At 35.6% G+C, this 21,475-nt stretch overlaps 1 long non-coding RNA gene across 1 annotated transcript in view; it reads right to left on the reverse strand.

The window, feature by feature from the left end:
- Window positions 1–21,475, reverse strand: part of LOC115837054 — a 98,554-nt gene that overhangs the window by 56,014 nt on the left and 21,065 nt on the right. The window contains exon 2 of the long non-coding RNA XR_004032114.1: window positions 15,701–15,789. This is a non-coding gene — a long non-coding RNA (uncharacterized LOC115837054). The remainder of the gene's footprint in view (window positions 1–15,700; window positions 15,790–21,475) is intronic.

Raw genomic sequence — 21,475 nt, forward strand, 5'->3', positions numbered from 1 at the left:
AGTAGCATTTCTACACACCAGTAAAGTCCAACATGAGTGCCAAATCAAGAAAAACCCCCACAATAGCTACAGAAAAGATAAAATACCTAGGAATACAGCTAACCAGGGAGATGAAAGTTTTCTACAATGAGAATTAGAAAGCACTACTCAAATAAATCAGAGATGACACAAACAAATGGAAAAACATTCCATGCTCATGGATAGGAAGAATCAACTTTGTTAAAATGGCATACTACCCAAAGCAATTTAAAGACTAAATGCTACTTCTAATCAACTATCAATGACATTCTTCACAGAATTGGAAAAAAAGAACTATTCTAAAATTCATATGGAACACAAAGAGCCCAAGCAGCAAAAGCCATCCTAAGCAAAAAGAACAAAGTCAGGGGCATCACATTATGCAAATTCAAACTATACTACAATGCTACAGTAACCAAAACAGCATGGTACTGGTACAAAAATAGACACATAGACCAATGGAACAGAATAGAGAGTACAGAAATAAAGCTGCACACCTACAACAATCTGATCTCTGACAAAGTAAACAAAAACAAGCAATGGGAAAATGATTCCTTATTCAACTAATGGTGCTGAGATACCTGAGTGGCCATACACAGAAGACATACACAGAAACTGGACCCCATTCCCTAAACCATATATAAAAATCAACCCTCTATAAATTAAAGACTTAAATGTAAAGTGTAAACTGTAGAACCCTTGAAGAAAACCTAGGAAATACCTTTCTAGACATAGGCCCTGACAAACATTTTATGATGAAGACACTTAAAGCGATTGCAACAAAAACAAATTGACAAGTGGGACCTAATTAAACTAAAGAGCTTCTGCACAGCTAAAGAAACTATCAACAGAGTAAACAGGCAACGTACAGAATGGAAGAAAATATTTGCCAACTGTGCATCCAACAAAAGTCTAATATCCAGAATCTATAAGAAATTTAAACAAATTTACAAGCAAAATCCAAACAACCCCATTAAAAAGTGGGCAAAGGATTTGAACAGACACTTTTCAAAAGAGGATATATATGTGGACAATAAGCATGTGAAAAAAGCTCAACATCTCTAATTATTTGAGAAATCCAAATCAAAACCACAATGAGATACTGATACCATTTTATACCAGTCAGAATTGCCTATTATTAAAAAGTCAAAAAGTAATAGATGCTAGTGAGGCTGCAGAGAAAAGGGAACACATATATTGCTGGTGGGAATGTAAATTAGTTCAGCCACTGTGGAAAGCAGTTTGGCAATTTCTCAAAGAACTTAAAACAGAACTACCGTTCAACTCATCAATCCCATTATTGAGAATACACCCAAAGGACTGTTAATCATTCTACTATAAAGACACTTACATATGTATGTTCATCACAGCACTATTCACAATACTAAAGATATGGAAACCACCTAAATGTCCATCAATGCTAGACTTAATAAAGAATATGTTGTATGTATATCCCATAGAATACTATGGAGTCATAAAAAAGAACAAAGTTACGTCCTATCCAGCAACATGGATGGAGTTGGAGGCCATTATCCTAAGCACGCTAAAACAGGAACGGAAAACCAGATGTCACATATTCTTCCTTATAATGGGAGCTAAACTTTTAGTACACATGGACACAAAGAAGAGAAAAACAGACACCAAGGCCTACTTGAGGGTGAAGGGTGGGAAGATCAAAAAAACACCTATTGGGTACTTTGCTTATCACATGGGTGACAAAATAATATGGATACCAAACCCTAACAACACACAATTTATCTGTAGAGCCAACATACACATGTATCCCTAAAACTAAAATTAAACTATATATATATATATGTATAAAACATCTCCATCACTGCAAGAAGTGTCCTCATGCCTCTTCCAGTTAGTTCCCCTGCCGAGAGGCAACCACCATTTTCATTTCTATTCACATAGATTAGTGCTGCCTGTTTTTGAAATTCACAGAAATGGAATAATATTTTATGTACTCTTAATGCATCTTTCACTTTACACAACACTTATGAGACTGTATAAGTTGTTGTGGGCATCATTAGTTTGTTCTTTTATTGCCGAGTAGTTTTTCATTGTATGAACACACCACAATTTATCTACTCTCCTGTGGATGGATACTTGGAGAATTTCTAGTGTTTGGCTGCTACAAATAAAGCTTCTGTGAAGAAAAAACTATGGGAATTGGGATAATCAGAAGACAACTAGAATATTTCAACATTACCAAATTTTTGCATCGAATAAACATGGTTATTTTAGCATGTACTCTGGAGTCGCCCCCCTACCCCCCCAAAAAAAAGAATTAACATCAGATATGTAACACTAAATGTCACCGCCATAAATTCTTCTCCCTTTTGTTAATTTGGACATTTTTCTGTCCCTAGCTTTATTTCAAGATAGCTCTAACTTTCCATGATGTCTCATTAATAATTTGCAAATACCTGAATCACATTTCAGAATATGACACATCTGTTCTAGGAGACTTGAATTTTTGTAATGGTGCCCTCTAATGTTTTTCCAACAAATTCTTCATCAATTATATTTAAAAACATTTAAATTTACATTTTCCCTATTTTTTACTATTTCAAGAAGACAGGAGTAATGCTCAATGGGATAGGTAAGAAAAATATGAACTAATTATTATAATTCTTCATTATTCATTATGTGCACATGTTAAGTATGTATCCACTTCATTCTATCTCCTAGATAAGCCCTTTGAAAATCAAAATGAATTATAATCTAATTGTAGAGAAATATTTGTTTAAATGTATCTGTTTTTCTTCTGATTTAAATCATCTGATTCTATTCAGTGACTATTTAATGCTTATTGTATACAATGGAATACTTGCTGTGGGGAACATAGAAGTACCAAATCAGGTTAAAATATAATGAGAACAAAGAAGTAGATAATCAACTCTAATATATAACTGAGAGAAATAAGTGTATAACGTAGTACTAATTTGAGAACATAAATACAATAATTGCATTTTTGAGGGCTTCTCATCTCTTTTCAAACATCTTTTTTAGAGCCTCAAGCCCTGTTCAAATTTATCTGAACATTTTGGAAATCCTATTTTCTAAAAATAGATATTTATTTCTGATTAGGAATTCTTTGGTTAATGTCAACTTATATGATACTGTAATTTTCCCTGAAAATTCTGATAAATTCTATTTCACCAATCAGTTCTTATTCAAAATTAAGTTCAGAGGCAGATTGACATAAGGAAAGTATATGAGTTTGAAAGCTCAGCAAATTTTTATTTCCATCACAGACTTGTCTCTAGACAGCAGAGTCATCTTTTTTTGCTTATCTAATAAATTCACTCACTCATTCCAGAAATATTCACTGAATGTCTTACCATGTGACAGTCACCGTTCTTTATCCTAGGAATAGAGCTGTAAACAAGATAGCAAAATGGTATAGGGACTATTATAATTTGCTTATAATTTATTCAATTTTAAAATTTGCTTATAAGTAATTTCTTAATTTGTATTCCACCTTAAACTGTCTTTGAGGATAATTTGTATTTCTTCTTATAACAGGAAAAAATAGATAAAGAAAATAGAAAAACATAGTGAGAAAATAGAAAAACATAGTGAATTGTTATTGGGAAAACAGCTAGAATGAAGTAGTTGGTGTAGACAAACAGTAAAAAGTAAGCAAATGAATACATAAAATTTCAGATAGTTGTTAAGCGCTGAGAAGAGAATAAAACAGAGTAGGTGATGGAGAATGAGCTTAGTGGGAGAATATTAGCGAGATTTTGGAGATGCTGTTAAGTGAAATATACTAGTGTGGTAATAAAGGTAGGGATTGAGCAGAGTGCTTGGTGAGCTTCCTTTAAAGAAATGTTTTGATGATCAGCAATTTCCTATGTAAAGTATATCTCTTTGATCAATTTATTTATTTAATTTATTATTTGTGTAAGACAGTCTTGCTTTGTCACCCAGGCTGGAGTGCAGTGGCATGATCTCAGCTCACTGCAACCTCCGCCTCCTGGGCTCAAGAGATTCTCCTGGCACAGTGCAGTAGCTCTGTTGCCCAGGCTGGAGTGCAGTGGCGTGATCTCAGCTCACTGCAACCTCGGCCTCCCAGGTTCATACGATTTTCCTGGCTCAGCCTCCCGGGTAGCTGGGATTAGAGGCGAACACCACCATACCAAGCTAATTTTTGTATCTTTAGTAGAGTCGGGGTTTCACTATGTTGGCCAGGCTGATCTCAAACTCCTGACCTCAGGTAATCCGCCTACCTCAGCCTCCAAAGTGCTGGGATTACAGGCATGAGCCACCATGCATGGCCTGAAGTCTATTTATAATAAATTTTGCTTGTAAGGAAACAACATAATCACTATGATGATTTTCTTCTGGATAAACTGTATAGTGATGGTTAATTTTAGATGTCAACTTGGCTGGATTAAGCCATACCTAGGTAGCTGATAAAACATCATTTCTGGGTCTATGAGGGTGTTTCCAGTAGAGATTAGCATTTGAATCGGTTGACTAAGTAAAGAAGATCTACCCTCACCCCATGTGGACAATGTGGACAGGAACTATCCAATCGAATTAGGGCCCAGATAGAACAAAAGGCATAGGAAAGGAGAATTTCTTTCTCTCTGTCTCGCTCTCACTCTTGCTCTCTCTTCTTTCTCTTCTGGAGCTGGGAAACCTCTTCTCCTACCTTTGGATATCAGAACTCCAGGTTCTCTGACGTTTGGACTCTAAGATTTGCGCCAGTGGCCCTCCATGTTCTCAGGCCTTCAGTCTTTGTCTAAGAATAACACTATAGGTTTCCCTGGTGGTCAGGCTCTCAGACTTGAGTTAGCTATGCCACTGTCTTCCCTGGTTCTCCAGCTTGCAGACAGCTTATTGTGGGACTTATCATGCTCCATAATCATGTGAGCCAATTCTCCTAATAAATCCCGTTTCATCTATCTATCTATCTATCCATCCATCCATCCCCTATGGATTCTGTCTCTCTGAAGAACCCTAATATACATATTATTTGAGGTAAAGAAAAGTTATGAGATTGGAGGACTGAGGGCAAACTACTAAAAAGTCATTTTGTCACTGATACACACCTTTTCCCCCAAATGTTTGGAAAACTATTACATACGTATATTGCATTTTCCTATTTTGCCTGTCATTAGAAGGAGGGTTCATGCAAAGTGGAAACTACAGAGACAATTTAAATGACATTCAAATGAACTCAAAACCTCAGAGTTAGAATACAAATTGAAGCTTTTTTATAGATCAAATAAGTTCAGAAAAAAATTGTCACAATTTAACAGTTGAGCAGAAATAGGAAAAAACAAGCCCTAAATTATAAAGCATAAAGTTTATCGGTCTAAACATTTTCATCAAGTACAGCATTTTGCCTTACCAAAAGAGGACTGCCAACATTGAAAGTGCATCCGGAGCAAGCAGAATAGAAAAGAAGGTACCTGGTCTGGCAACCATAGGTTAATGTTTTTTGATCCACATAGCAAGCATTTTCAAATAAGTAGAGATAGAAAGTTGAAAGCTATTAAATAGGGAATCATTTCCCCATTTCTTGTTTTTGTCAGGTTTGTCAAAGATCAGATGGTTGTAGATATGCAGCATTATTTCTGAGGGCTCTGTTCTGTTCCATTGGTCTGTATCTCTGTTTTGGTACTAGTACCATGCTGTTTTAGTTACTATAGCCTTGTACTATAGTTTGAAGTCAGGGAGCCTGATGCCTCCAGCTTTGTTATTTTGGTTTAGAATTGACTTGGCAATGCGGGCTCTTTTTCGGTTCCATATGAACTTTAAAGTAGTTTTTTCCAATTCTGTGAAGAAAGTCATTGGTAGCTTGATGGGGATGGCATTGAATCTATAAATTACCTTGGGCAGTATGGCCATTTTCACAATATTGATTCTTCCTACCCATGAGCACAGAATGTTCTTCCATTTGTTTGTATCCTCTTTTATTTCATTGAGCAGTGGTTTGTAGTTCTCCTTAAAGAGGTCCTTCACATCCCTTGTAAGTTGGATTCCTAGGTATTTTATTCTCTTTGAAGCAATTGTGAATGGTGCTGGGAAAACTGGCTAGCCATATGTAGAAAGCTGAAACTGGATCCCTTCCTTACACCTTATACAAAAATCAATTCAAGATGGACTAAAGACTTAAATGTTAGACCTAAAACTATAAAAACCCTAGAAGAAAATCTAGGCAATCCCATTCAGGACATAGGCATGGGCAAGGACTTCATGTCTAAAACACCAAAAGCAATGGCAACAAAAGCCAAAATTGACAAAGGGGATCTAATTAAACTAAAGAGCTTCTGCACAGCAAAAGAAACTACCATCAGAGTGAACAGACAACCTACAGAATGGGGGAAAATTTTTGCAATCTACTCATCTGACAAAGGGCTAATATCTAGAATCTACAATGAACTCCAACAAATTTACAAGAAAAAAAACAAACAACCCCATCAAAAAGTGGGCAAAGGATATGAACAGACACTTCTCAAAAGAAGACATTTATGCAGCCAAAAGACACATGAAAAAATGCTCATCATCACTGGCCATCAGAGAAATGCAAATCAAAACCACAATGAGATACCATCTCACACCAGTTAGAATGGCAATCATTAAAAAGTCAGGAAACAACAGGTGCTGGAGAGGATGTGGAGAAATAGGAACACTTTTACACCATTGGTGGGACTGTAAACTAGTTCAACCATTGTGGGAGTCAGTGTGGCGATTCCTCAGGGATCTAGAACTAGAAATACCATTTGACCCAGCCATCCCATTACTGGGTATATACCCAAAGGATTATAAATCATGCTGCTATAAAGACACATGCACATGTATGTTTATTGCGGCACTATTCACAATAGCAAAGACTTGGAACCAACCCAAATGTCCAACAACGATAGAATGGATTAAGAAAATGTGGCACATATACACCATGGAATACTATGCAGCCATAAAAAGGATGAGTTCATGTCCTTTGCAGGGACATGGATGAAGCGGAAACCATCATTCTCAGCAAACTATCGCAAGGACAAAAAGCCACACATTGCATGTTCTCACTCATAGGTGGGAATTGAACAATGAGAACACATGGACACAGGAAGGGGAACATCACACACCAGGGCCTGTTGTGGGGTGAGGGGAGAGGGGAGGGATAGCATTAGGAGATACATCTAATGTTAAATGACGAGTTAATGGGTGCAGCACACCAACATGGCACATGTGTACATATGTAACTAACCTGCACATTGTGCACATGTACCCTAAAACTTAAAGTATAATAAAAAAAAGAAAGTTGAAAGCTATAACCCAAACCTATAAAACACATTCTTTCACAACTAAATACATAGATTGCTTCACAAAACAAACTATTTACTTGTTGACATGATATCAGTTGAAAATGTCTTAGTGATACTTAGTTGAAACAAAACAAAAATTAAAGATTAATTGCCAGAAAATATTTTAGAATACTTTCCATATCCCTACACTTCTCTCTATAAAAAATACTATTTTTCATAATATAACTTTTCTTTTAGTATTTTATGTATTGAGACTATAAATTGACAGTCATATCACCACCATTATCATTAGCATTTATTACATTCCCATCTAGGTAAGTGCTGATTTACAACATGATAAAGGTGAAATATCTTATTCTTTCAGAAAAAGGCAGAATAATATCTTCATGATCCTGAAATTGGCAAAATTTTGTTAAATGGACACAGAAAGTTATAAGAAAAAAATGGATAATTAAAAACACACTAGAATTAAAAATTTCTTTTCCCCAAAACAAAGCATTAAAAATGATAAGGGAAAAGGCAAGGCACAGAGTATAATAATATACTTGTAGATGAGGATAGACATTCTAGAATAGCACTATACAAGAGAACTTTCTGCAATGTCTGTAACTGAGCTAGCTGTCCAACATGGTAGCCACTAATTGTGCATAAATATTGATTACTTGACATGGGACTAGTATGACTGAGGAGTCAAATTTAAAATTTTATTTAATTTTAAATGAAAATTTATTTAACTTTTTAAAAATATTGCCAGTGGCTACTATATCAGACAGTGCATTACAAGTGAGTTTTAGAGACTTATGTATACTTGCTTATTAGAACCCAAGCCTCCTAACTCCAGATGTACTCCCCTTTGATATCATAAAAAGTATACATTTCTAGCCAGTTTTGACCTTCACAACGAAGACATATACATTATTAGAAATAAGTTTGTGTTCTATTCATTTTATTCTTTAAGCTCTATTCCCACTAGTTAATTTTACTCATCCACTTGTCATATGTAATAGCTATTGAAATAGCTAAAATAATCATTTTCATCAATTTTTAAATCAAATTTTATCAAATTTATAAATTTTACTTCCTTGGAGAAGCATCATGAAATAGTGAAGACAAACAAATTAAACTCAAAGTCAAATTTTGCAGGATTTTTTTTAATTAGCTAAAAGTTGTCTTTTTAATTACATTTTAAACCTTTGTCCAAATTATTGGAAGCTGCTTTGCAAATAAGCTTGGTTTAAAAAAGAAAAACAAGAAAGAAAGAAAGAAAGAAAGAAAGAAAGAAAGAAAGAAAGAAAGAAAGAAAGAAAGAAGAAAAAATCCTTATTTGGTGTGATTTGAGAGGTGCTAGAAGATAATTTAGTCATAAAATCTCTTTCCACTAGGCTAGGATCATTATCATTGGTCTTTGGTGTTTACCATAAACATCTATTTGCATCATCAATGCCATTAATAAATAGCAATCATATTGATCAATTTCAGCATTAGAACTCTGATTTTAAAATCAAATTATGATTAGCATAAAGAGTTCTGTCTTTACTATCAACAGCAATAATAGCTTCTATAAGTCAATGCTTACTATATGCTAGTCATTGTACTGGACACATTACATGTTTAATCCAAATGCTAGCTTCACATATCTCTTTCCTATATGAATCATCTACCTGGAAGTTGTTTCTCTGTCATATTTGAGTTCTGTATTAGGCTCTTACTGGTCACTACCTAGAAACTGGCATCTATTGGACGCCATTCTACCCAATCCCTTAATTTCACATGGACGACTACTAAGACTTTTATATATATGACAGAATTGATTGAAAAGTTGAGGCATTACTGAAGAGAATCAAGTTACAACATAGAAAAAAACAACAAAAAAATCCCTAACACACTATGCTAAGTATGACTGTTCTCATAGTGTTAAAGAAAATAACTACAGGCCTTGCGTGGTGGCTCACAACTGTAATCCCAGCACTTTGGGAGGTCGAGGTGGGCAGATCACCTGAGGTCAGGAGTTCGAGACCAGCCTGGCCAACATGGTGAAACCCCATCTCTACTAAAAATACAAAAATTATATTTGTATTTTTATATAAAATACTTTGTGCTGTGGGTGTGGTGGCAGGTGCCTGTAATCCCAGCTACGTGGGAAGCTGAGGCAGGAGAATCGCTTGAACCCGGGAGGCAGAGGTTGCAGTGAGCCGAAATTGCGCCACTGTGCACCAGCATGGGCAACAGGGTGAGACTCTGTCTTAAAAAAATAAATAAATAAATAGAAAACTACAAAAGGCAAATCCTTTATAAGACCCTTTCCTAGCTTGCTCTTGAAAGCCACCTTTTTCTTCATTCACAGTTCTAACCTCATAGTCACTTTTAGAAAAACTCAATCTCCTAAGCCTGAGTCATCTATCTCTTCCTTTCTTTCTTCTTTTTTTTTTTTTTTTTTTTTTTTTGAGATGGAGTCCTTCTCTGTCACCCAAGTTGGAGTGTAGTAGCACAATCTTGGTCACTGCAACCTCCGCCTCCCAGGTTCGGGCAATTCTCCTGCCTCAGCCTCCCTAGCAGATGGGATTACAGGGCACCTGCCCCCACATCCAGCTAATTTTTATTTTTATGTTTATTTTTTATTTTTAGTAAAGATGGGGGTTTTTCCATGTTGGCCAGGCTGGTCTCTAACTCCTGACCTCAGGTGATCGGCTCACCTCGGCCTCCAAAGTGTTGGGATTACGGGCATGAGCCACTGCACCCAGCCCATCTTTCTTTCTTAACACTATAAGTTTATTGGACAAAATGCCACAGTTGTGCATTTCTCTGACTCAGAGCTATGCAATGCTATAGAAGCCAGGAGCTTCAAAAGACTATGTTGAAATGGACATCAGCATTCCAAGGTTGAAGCTTCCTCACTCATCAAACTTGTCGATGGATAACTACCGTTTGAAATGCTTGTGCTCGCACACACTCAAAACAAGTTCTTCGGATGAACAAAATTTCTCATTGCCAGTGTCAAGTAAATCACATTAATGAAGATGTTAATTTTCCTAAAGACAAAATAATCCACATAGAGTCTACTGCCTTGAAATGCAAATCCATATTCCTACTTCCAAGCTGAGACACAAAGAAAATCGGCATATCGTATTTTCCAGATATGGCTGAAGCAATATTTCTAGTCCCTAACGTTCTTTCACAATCTTGACATTCCTCTTCCAGAAGTTAAATTTCTTTCCATTCTCTTTGAACCTGGTAAGGTTTTGACCATCCTGATAAATAGAATATGTCATAAGTGACATTGATCTCTGAGGCTAGGTTATGAAAGAAGATACAGCGGCTACCTGGCTTTCTCTTGGAATATTCACTATTAGAACCCAGCCACGAGGTAGGGCACGGTGGCTTATGCCTATAATCCCAGCACTTTGGGAGGCCGAGGTGGGCGGATCATCTGAGATCAGGAGTTCGAGACCAGCCTGGCCAACATGATGAAACCCCATCTCTACTAATACAAAAAATTAGCTGGGCATGGTGGTGTACACCTGTAATCACAGCTACTCCGGAGGCTGAGGTACGAGAATCATTTGAACCCAGGAGATGGAGGTTGCAGTGAGGCGAAATCATGACACTGCACTCCAGCCTGGACAACAAAGTGAGATTCCGTCAAAAAAAAGAAAAAATCCAGCCACTATGTTGTGAGAAAGCCCATACCACTTGGAGAGCCCATATTGCAGGTGTTTAAGCCAACAGCCTCAACTAAAGTCTAAACTAGCATCATCCACCAATGTTCCTGAGGAATTAAGCCTTCCCAGCTTTCTACGATACTCTTTTACTCAAAAGTTATCTCCTTATCTCTCAAAGATATTCAAGGACTCCTCAGTCAGATTTTTGATGACTTTTCAAGAAGAATCATTGGCTTTCTTTTCCTTCACCAAATCTGACTCCTTCTCCATGAGCACAACAGCAAGCAACCAGCCTTCATTCCATCCCATTGCTCCTCCTCTCCTTTTCAATCTCTCACTGTCTAAGTTCTACTCTTTCTTGAAGCTCCACAAATCACACCTCTTTCAATAAGGCTCACCTTGGATTTCCACCCTTCACTCAACTCTCCCTTCCCTGAACTTCTGGAATTTTCCCTAGGATAGCAACTTGAAAGTGAACTTGAGCTACTGAGTATTTCTACTTAAGTTTTATGAATGTGACTACAGTCAGATCAAGTCAAGCTTATTAAAAATCTTCCAGCCTTTATACATATGCCATTACATGTTTTGAATCCTTTTCTGCAACTCATCACACACCCTTCAATTCTATGCTTAAATGTCACTTTCTCAGGAAAGTCTTACTTCATCTTTCAATCTAGCTTAGGTCTACAAAACAAAATCAATAAAAGCATAACAAAATATCAACAAAAATTAACATAATTGAAACAAGCAAAATGCCTTTTTCAAACCAATACTCCTGTGAAGATCATCTGGCTGACTCAGAATTGCTTAGCTTTCTCTCTTTTTTGACAAGTTAGACATTCCGTTTGGTTAGAATGTGCAAATGTCTGTTAAGAAAAGAACATCTAAGATTCAACTTGAAATTGATCACCGAGTGGTGCTGTGGTGTTGACCCCATTATACATGTGAGTGATGTTTGCGGCAGGTAGGGGAACTCCAGGGGAAAAGGCTATATAATCTGTCTGGTCTACGAAAGGCAGACAGAAGGAAAAGAATGTACAAGTTAAATTTGCAGAGAAATAGAGATTTTAGTAGGAATATGGAATTAGGGAAAGAGATGACTCTCACAAAATAAGTCTGGAGGAATCTACATGGCTATGAGGAGAATATCCATTTTCTCAGAGAACATGATAGAAAATTAATATTTATTTTAAATTCCATGTAGAGGGTGACTCCCAGCTGACATTTAGACTTTAACTATGCTGTACTTTGACATCATGGTACTTACAGATGATGATTTTTAAAATATTTGAATAATGTGTTTTTGCTTAAAGTTTGTTTCTCCCACAGAACTGTAATCTTCCTAAGTGCAAGGTTCATGTCTCTTTCATTCATTGTTATACAGGTTGAGAGTCCCCAATCTGAAAATCTGCAATCCAATATGTTCCCAAATCTGAAACTTTCTGAGCACTGACATGTCACAATAGAAAATTCTACACCTGATCTCATGTGACAAGTTGCATATATTTTTAAAAATATTGTATAAAAGTATAATGTGTTTAAGATGTATAGACACATAAATGAATTTTGTGTTTAGACTTGGGTCCCAATCTCATTATGTATATGGGGATATTCCCAAATCAAAAAAAAAATTCAAAAGACTTCTGGTCCCAAGAGATATGTAAAAGGATTATTTTGCCTGTAATATCATCAATATCATCATCAAAACTAATTGCTGTTATGTACTAGGTGTTCAGTATATATTTGTTGGTGAAGAAATAATTATCTCGAGGACTGTATATATTTTAGGGCAGAGAGTGTGCCTTATGATCTTTTCATCTCAATCTATCACAGTGCCACACAGTTTGGTTTTTTAAATGTTTACTCTTGATGAAAATTGCTACCATTTATTGAGAAATTACCATTGGCTAGATGATTAAGTGTTTCATATGTTTGATCTAATCTAATAATCAAAACCACTGTTAGTTATAGGAACTATTCTTCCCATTTTCCAAATTAGGTAATGGAAATGCAGAGATATTAAGTAAATTAACCTAAATCATGTAATCTGTAAATAATGGTATCAAGATTCTAACCCAAGCCTGTTTAAAACCTGTGCTTTTGTTTTGTCAACTAGTGAACTAGTTTTCTTTGGAACTGTTGTAATTCACTGATGTTTGCTGAGCACGCCTCATTTTAAGCTGCATTTTTTTAACCAGCATTATGAGAATGTTTATTTTGACAAACAAATGCAGTACAATGAATTTCACCAGAAAAGTTTTTAAAAGTAGGTAAAAATAAATATGTTTACAAATTATTATAGAAACAATACAAAAGAAGATTAAAATTCTCAGTAAGGAAAAACCAAAATGTGCCCAATCATGTAAAGGCTCTTCCTTTGCAAGAAATGGGGATAAAGCTGAAGACCCAGTTTGGTTTTGCTGCTGAAAAGTGTACAGAATACTTAGAAAAACCAGTTGCGGTCAAACGTTGTAAGCGCACTACCCATACCTGCCTATTTTTGATCTGAGAAAAGTTGATGACCACAGTGCATGACAGAGCTGAAGATAGGACAGCCAGGCGTTCTCCATCCAAAGTCCATCATCCTACATTAATCTTTAAGTAAAAGCAGAAGAAAAGCAAGCCCTTATTGAGGTCTGAACTCTGCAGCCGGGTGACTGGATCTCCTCCATTGTAGTGCTCAAAATCGTTAATTTTTTGGCCGGCAGAACAACTTTATAGTAATCAACTGCCCTTAGCAAATGCCAGCTGCCTCACAGCCTTCACGAGCAGGGTCTGACACTGACCAACAGTCCTATCCCAAACTCAAGGTCTGTGTGATGTGGCAACTGTCGGCTATACCTGGAAAATCCTTGAGAACATGAGAGGTAAAGGAAAGCACCAGGGTTTGCCCATTACTACATGGAATATGGAGATAAGGTCAGGGAAAGAGGAGATGATTATGAAGCAAAACCAAATCACCTACTGCACAATTTGACTTATATCTGGTTCTGGTTGGTCGTACAAGGTGGGTGGTGGGGTATGGGGCACATAACTACATCCTGCAGAAGAGTTTGGCCCTAATGTGTGCTCTATTTATACTAACTTGTGCACGTCTTTCTTTTAGCCAAGACCGACCTGAAATGGGATTTGTACATGCAGATATGGAGAAAGATACAGACATTAAAGCTAGAAGAAAGAAGGAAAACCAACTCAACAAGCTAAAAGTAAAGGCATTTATCTAATACGAACCTTGACTACATCTCATTGGAATCTAAATCCTTACATAAGATTTCCTATTTATGGTTGATAACTCATGTAGCACACAAGAGCTGAGCATTATTAAACTGAAATGAATGTCCTATATAGCTGTATAGATTCCAGTTCCAGAAATAATCAGAATAGTTTATAGGGGTTGTTAATAACAGGCCATAACCAAGGAATACTATTAAGAGAAATGATACCTTTCTGGAATTTTGAAAGATTTGGGACAAGAAATACCTTCTTCAAAAGCTGTGTAAAATTATGCAAAAAAACCCCAAAACCTGATTGTAGAGAAATTGTGGTCAGTGGACGATTGAATACATAGTGGTAGAAAATATTTTATTCCTAATAATTATTCCAAAAAAATATAAGTTTACCAGTGTAGATAAAATCTTTCAATAGCTCAAAAGTTTCTACATCTCTCTGTAATGCAAAATTATCTACCAACAGGCAGAACCAGCACAGTCTGACTGACATGCAGCACTATAAACTGGTAATCTGATTAGAAGAATAGTAGTTCTGAATTAATTAACCCTTAAGTGATATTTTTTAAATTAGATTTTCAGTTTCCGGGTCTTTTAGTTGTCTTCATGATTATGGACTTTGAGCGCCACCCAGTGGAGAAATGCATACAGTTTGCAATTCTTTAAAATAGTAATGTTCTTTAAAGTCTCATTATTTAATGTATAACCTCATGAGCATCTGGATGAAATCTCATAATGGGAAAATTACATTTTTCTCATTTTTTCCTGCAGCCTAGGAAGCCAGTAGTACACTGTTCGGGCACCCTACAGGAAACTCTTCAGTGCACTTCTGCAGGCAGCCATATGGTTAGAATCAGCGGGTTCACCCAGTGCCAGCTTACAACAATGGGCGTGTATATGAATAGCATGCAAGCAATCAGACTAGCTATGGGTTTCATATACTCCCTCTGTATAGGGTGCTTTTTACACCTTATGGAAAAGGTAAGTTAGACAAGAGCTAATATTTTTCTCCCCAGTAAGGCAGCAGGACTGCCGTTAAAGTGATGTCAGAGTTTCCATTTCAGTTCCTTATTTTCAATGCTTTAGCCCTCTGCCGTAAACATTAACACTATGAAAAAAATACATATTCACTTATATTGCATCTCAGGCCAGGAGAACATTCTTCTTATTAAATAAATGGTCTTGAAAAGAAATTAGATTGAGCATCATAAAATTCTATTTTTAGGGAAAGTGGAACCAACACAAGGGGGAATGAGGGATTTTTTTGTAAACTGTAATGTGTTTTCTTTCAAATGTTTGGGAAGAAAACAAGAGGAGTCAGAATATAGAAAGTTTGCCCAACCTTGCCTAAAAGAGCCTGTCTAGTTATTCTGATTATTATAATGCTACGCAAGGAGTTTATTCTGTAAAAATCAGGTCAAAGCGGCATTCCCCAATCCTGCCCTCCTAAATAACACAAACAGGTAATTTAGAAAATATTTTTGAGTAAACAAGCAAACGCTCCCCTCACCCTGTCCAGTGGTACTCCAGCTCTCAGAGTCACGGCTCAGGCAGATTGAGGTTTCTGTGGTATGGCCTCTCTCCCCATGCAGTCAGTACCTGTTACCATGATAAAAAAGCATGCCAGTCTTCCCTGTGGTCTGAAAAGTTCCAGTTCTGAGTACTCAATTCATTTGGATGAAATGGATTTTTTTTTAAGATAAAAAAAACTCAGCTGTCTGATCAAGGCCATGTTTTTCTTTTGTATGATCTGCATTCCCTGTGTAAAAAGGAGTTGGTAGTAACTGCAGATCTCTGCCTCTGAAGGTTAAAAGAAAAAGAAAAATAAAGAAAAGAAGGAGAAGGAAGACAATAACAGGAAGAGGAGGAAGATGAGAGAAGAAAGAAAGAAAGCAAGAAAAAGAGAAAAAAGAAAAAGAAGGAAAGAAGGAAAGGAAAGAGAAAGAAAAAAGAAAGAAAGAGAAAGAAAAAGAAAGAATGAAAAAGAAAGAAAGAAAGAAAGAAGAAAGAAAGAAAGAAAGAAAGAAAGAGGAAAAAAATCTTAAGAATTTAATATTAGGTCAAAAAACTTGTGGTTTTGGCATAAAAACTGCCCTTTTAACTTCTGAAAACTTTTTTTTTCTGGTTTGGAAAAGAAATAGAGCAGTTTTGTGATGAAAGGATTTATAGAGAAGGTTTTTTTGGTATTCTGGTTGGATTTATTTCAATTACTATTTAGAAAGAGAATATTTGTTATGTGTTTAAGTTGTTTTATAGTGTTAGGATCATTCCATGAGAAGACTAAAGCGATTATAAGAATATTGTCTAACTTTCTGCCAATCCCCATCTCAATTTCATGAATACCAAAGTACTAGACATAAATTTAAATTTCCTGAATTGTGAAGAAGGATGTTAGCCATGGTGTCATCTATTTTTTCCTTATGTCTCTGTATTTCCTTGTAACCACCATGAGGTTTATAGATGCTTTACATTTTTTAAAGTGTATTTTGTCTTTTTATATTATTTACTTCTCTCATCTTTCTAAGACATGAGGAACTACATAATTTGGGGTCATAAGAATGAGGGCTATACAGGAAGACTAATTCAAGGCTTCAGATTCAGGGCAGGCAGTTTAGGACACAACACTTATCATCTCCCTGAACCTCAGACGTTATCAGTCTGCAAGAGAAATTTAAGCCTGAACATAAATTGCATTTCCTAAAAAAACATAATCTTGCCTTAAGACACCAACCTCCCTGATTACAGGGAATGTCTGTGTTTACACATTTGTACAGAGCATGCTGACTGTATTAGTGTCCTAGGAAACAAACTGTGTGCTGCTCACAGACCTGCTGCAAGCACTAGGGAGAGAAAGAAAAAGAAATTTTGAAATCAGACCCCCGATCTCCAACTCCTTTCAAATTCTTGAAGCACATTAGCTTTACTACTGCATGATGTACACGGTAGTATTTCTTCTAATGAAATGTGACTAAAAGTTTAAATGAGTTTAATGCATGAAATGTATAAATAAAATGTGGCCTTGATTAAATTTAGACTTGATACATAACTTAAATGGGTAGCCCAAGAATAGCATTGGTATCATGTGTCTAGACCTTTTCAGGCTTTGCAAAAGTAGTTTGGATTTTATCAGTTAGTGCAGAGCACTTTCTATCAGGAGCACAGTATATATAAAAAGCTGAAATATGCAAAAGTACTGTGGAGAAAAGTGAGCGTAATCGAAAAGAAGTGACTGAGAAAATAACATAAGATATTAAAAGGTGACCGCAGAGTGGAATTTTGAAGTGTTGATTTGCAAAGAGCAATTTACATAGGTAAAACATTCTATTTGCCGTTTTTTCTGGATTTATTTTCGTTTCATGACTTTGGAAAAATCTCTTAATTTCATGAAGCCTCAGTTTTCCCCAGTCGTGGATCCAGATGCCTTATTTGCCTACTTTCTAGTTTGTTGGAAGGATTAGAATGAGAAAACAAATACAAAAGGATTTGGATTGTGTAGAGTGCTTATAAATCTAAGGCATGATCATTATAATAATTTCAGCTATATATCTAATACACTGCTAATTCAGTGTATTGAAAATACATAGTTGGCTTTTTTCTTAAGGATTTATCCAAAAGTCTACAAGACCAAATCCATTACGCATATGAAACTCTTTGACCACATGGCACGGAAAAGAGACCTTTTCAGAAACAAGCTTTTCAGCTCGTGTGTTAGAGATGTAACCCATTATTTGTAATAGGTAGGGCTAAAGCTATTAGACATATTAAATGGATTTTAAAAACAGCTCTTGGGAAACTACATAAATTAGTAGTAAAATGTATGGTCTTTGAAGTCAGCCATCCTCAGCTTCAATCCTGCCTCTACTTACTTGCTACAAGTATCACAGCTGTGCAATTAAGAATGTTACTATATCTTCATAAACTGCTTTTATATCATTTTTTAAATGGAGATAAAAATACCTGCTTAATGGTTTTGCTGTGAGGATTAAATAATATGATATGCGGAGAAGTTTTAACTCATCCCTGGTATTCAATAGTAGCTATTCAAAAAAATTCTATTTTCTTTTTTAATGTTATATATACCACATAAATACTAAAATATGCATTTCAAGGCAATCACACCCATAAATAAAACGGAACATATTCCACTTCAAAAGGTCAAAGAGTTATTCCTTATTGACAGTTTAAAAACGGAAGACCAGTACTGAAGTCTCTCAAATTGAAGATGGAGAGGGGGATAAATAAAACACTGCAACATAGGGACAGCGCATGATGGAGTGGCAAAAGTTTCTATTAAACCTCCTCAGGAGAAATGTTTGATGATTTTAGGCTAACCCACAGCCAAACTCTGTTTTTGTTTTTTTGTTTTTTGTTTTTTTTTCTGTTTTAAAGATTGCACAGTGCCACTCAGTTTCAGGCATCTAACAGAATGAAACCAGGTGAGTTTGAGCCAATTTTGCCTTTCATTTTTCAACTTTGTTTATTACTTTACTTAAACCACAACATTCTGAGATCTCACAAGAAAATCTGTTTCTGTGACATTTTCAGCCTGATTTCCAAACCAGAGAAAGAGGTTCAGATAAACTTGGGCTCGTTTCAAAAAAGCATCTGAGATTCTGGATGTTTATTTGAAGCAATCTGGACTCCTGACCTTTAGAGATTCCCCCACCACCGATAAAGAAAGCCTACAATGAATTTACTGTGCAAGGGTCTAGTGCTTTAGTTTCTGAATGGATAAAAATCCCCTTGGTTTCAGGGAAAGTTGTTTCCAAACACATTCAGTGGAATCAAGCCTTAAGCAGATACATTGATGCCCTCCATTTAGGAAAATATATCAACCAGTCAGTGCCCTGGTTCAGAAAACCCATAATAGATTATGTATTCAATGTGCTTTATGAGTTTAAAAAGTATTCCTAGCTTGACACCAATAAGAAGAGGCTCTTGTTGAAGAAGGTGGAGGGTTTAGTATTTCCTGGAGCACTATAGAAAAATTCAGACCAAACTGCTCTCTCCCATACAGAGCTTCCTTTAACATCAATGTGGAACTTTAGAAAGTATGCCAATCCTCCCCACGTTCTTGAACTTTTTCAAAAACTGAATTCTGCCACTTTTGAAACGATGAACACTGAGAAATTGGATTTGAAACCACAGCATTAAATGCTTAAAATCCGATCCTTCTGTCAGGACCTGGGATAAATTAAACTGATGTACATTATTTTTAAAGAAAGGAAAAAAATATGGGAAGCGGGTTTTGAACCCTGAAGGCATAGAACAAAACAAGTTATGCAGGTGATACAAACCATCTTAGTTCATTCCTATAATGGCTTTCTACTTCCATATGGTGGCCCATACTGGAAGTAATTCTTAGGAAAACATGTTTGTATGTGATAAATAAAACATTATTTTAGAAGTTTCTTTTTTTATTTTCAGAGATTGCTATTTTTGTATTTGGAGTTCAGACTGCTGTTTAATTTTTTTTTTTTACTTTGGTATTTGAGTTTATTTTTTCAAAGAGAGAGTGCTAGAGAATGTGTATAGATGATAAGGGTATAAGGTGAACAATTATCAAGTGTTTGCATCAGATGAATTCAGTGCAGCTGGATGATATGTATTAGGATTTAATCAAAGTTTTAGGAATGTAAACATAAAATGGGTTGAGTTTCACTTTAGCATATTCTACACTTGTTAATAAGTTATTTCACTAATACTGCATAGATTTGATTAACATCTAACTCTCAAAAAATAGCATTAGTCTAAAGATAAATACACGGCTGACAGTAAAAGCCTCTAATTTATTAATTTTGGTTGTCGTCAATGGAACAATTTAATTTCATAATTGGTGCAAAACTGATTGAAAGCTTCCCAATTTGGAGAAATCTTGAAAAAAATGAATTTCTTGATAATGATTCAAGCAGTAATAAGAAAAGCTCAAATATCAGAAGAGACCCACCACAGATAACCATCATTCAAATATTTCAAAAATCTAACAATTTAAGTTCACTTCACATATTTCTGCCAAAGAGCATGGCTTTTTTCTCTGTTTCAGATCATTCTGGTATAAAGTATAAGCTTGTTTTCAGATCTGGGATATTTGCAAAGCAGGAAATAGAAGAAAGAAGATGTCTATCAAATTTTCACTTTTGAAAAAGATGCTGTGTACATATATACCTGCATTATTACTATAGGCAGCATCATTTGTCAATCACATTATAATTACTTAAATGGACTTTGAGATTTACTGTGGATTTTTTAATGTCTTCAAAAATTTCACTTAAAAAATTTGCTACTTTGTTTAATAAAATAATTAAAATGAATTATCTGTATATAATAGACTTTAAAAAGTAACAACACATTGCAGAATATAGACATAAGTGTCCCCTGTAGGCTGCAGAATATTTAGAACTAGATACATTCAAATTGAAGTGGAGACATTAAAGAGTAACTTGGAAAAAAATGGGTGAAATAGAATTAATGGAATATATAAATATTTGAGACAATGAATACTCAAAAGTTAAAAGAGTACTTTATCCACTCCACACAGAACTTTTATGTTTTCTCAAAAATACTCTTGGAACAAGGCCCAAATATCAGAGGTTGAACAAATGAATGCTTACCGGCAAACAACAAATGAGTGTAGGCTGTGAAGCTGCCACACCCATGTAACCCCTTGTTTCAGTTTGCATTCCAGACTGTTCCATTTCATTTTATAGCATCAAAAGTGAGCAGAAAACATATTCCTGAATCAATTAACACAACATGCAACCTTTTTTTTTTTTAACCTCTGATCTTAAGCAGTGCCTATGAACTAAAGAAAAAGTCATGCAGCTTTCTGGTGAATTTGATCTCTGTTTGCAGTAACCAATTAGTTCTAATCATTCGAGATCTCATATTCTTAGTTTTATGATTTGGATCATAAAGTGCCTAAGTGTTTTATTTCACATTACTTCATTGATTTGGACCTGAGATACAAGGGAAAGCTAAGGAATACTACAAATCTCAAGGTTGTAAACACTCGTGTAAAAACCAGGTAGTTCCTAAAAGAGGATGTTTTCTGGAATGTTTTTTAAGTCAACTGGACTCTCCATTCTCGTATACATTAAGCAGCTCAAAGGGCATGCTCTTTTGAGAAAGACAATGATTTGTACATCCTTCCTTTCTCCCACAAATAACTGAGAGGAATTTTAATCAATTTTTGTTAACATATTTATTTTTTACCAATTTATTTTTAAGTTTTCAATTTTGTAATGTAGTGGATACATTGAAGTTTTTAAATGGATTCTCAAAATTT

The sequence above is a fragment of the Nomascus leucogenys genome, chromosome 10, assembly GCF_006542625.1.
Source record: "Nomascus leucogenys isolate Asia chromosome 10, Asia_NLE_v1, whole genome shotgun sequence".
Taxonomy (NCBI): domain Eukaryota; kingdom Metazoa; phylum Chordata; class Mammalia; order Primates; family Hylobatidae; genus Nomascus; species Nomascus leucogenys.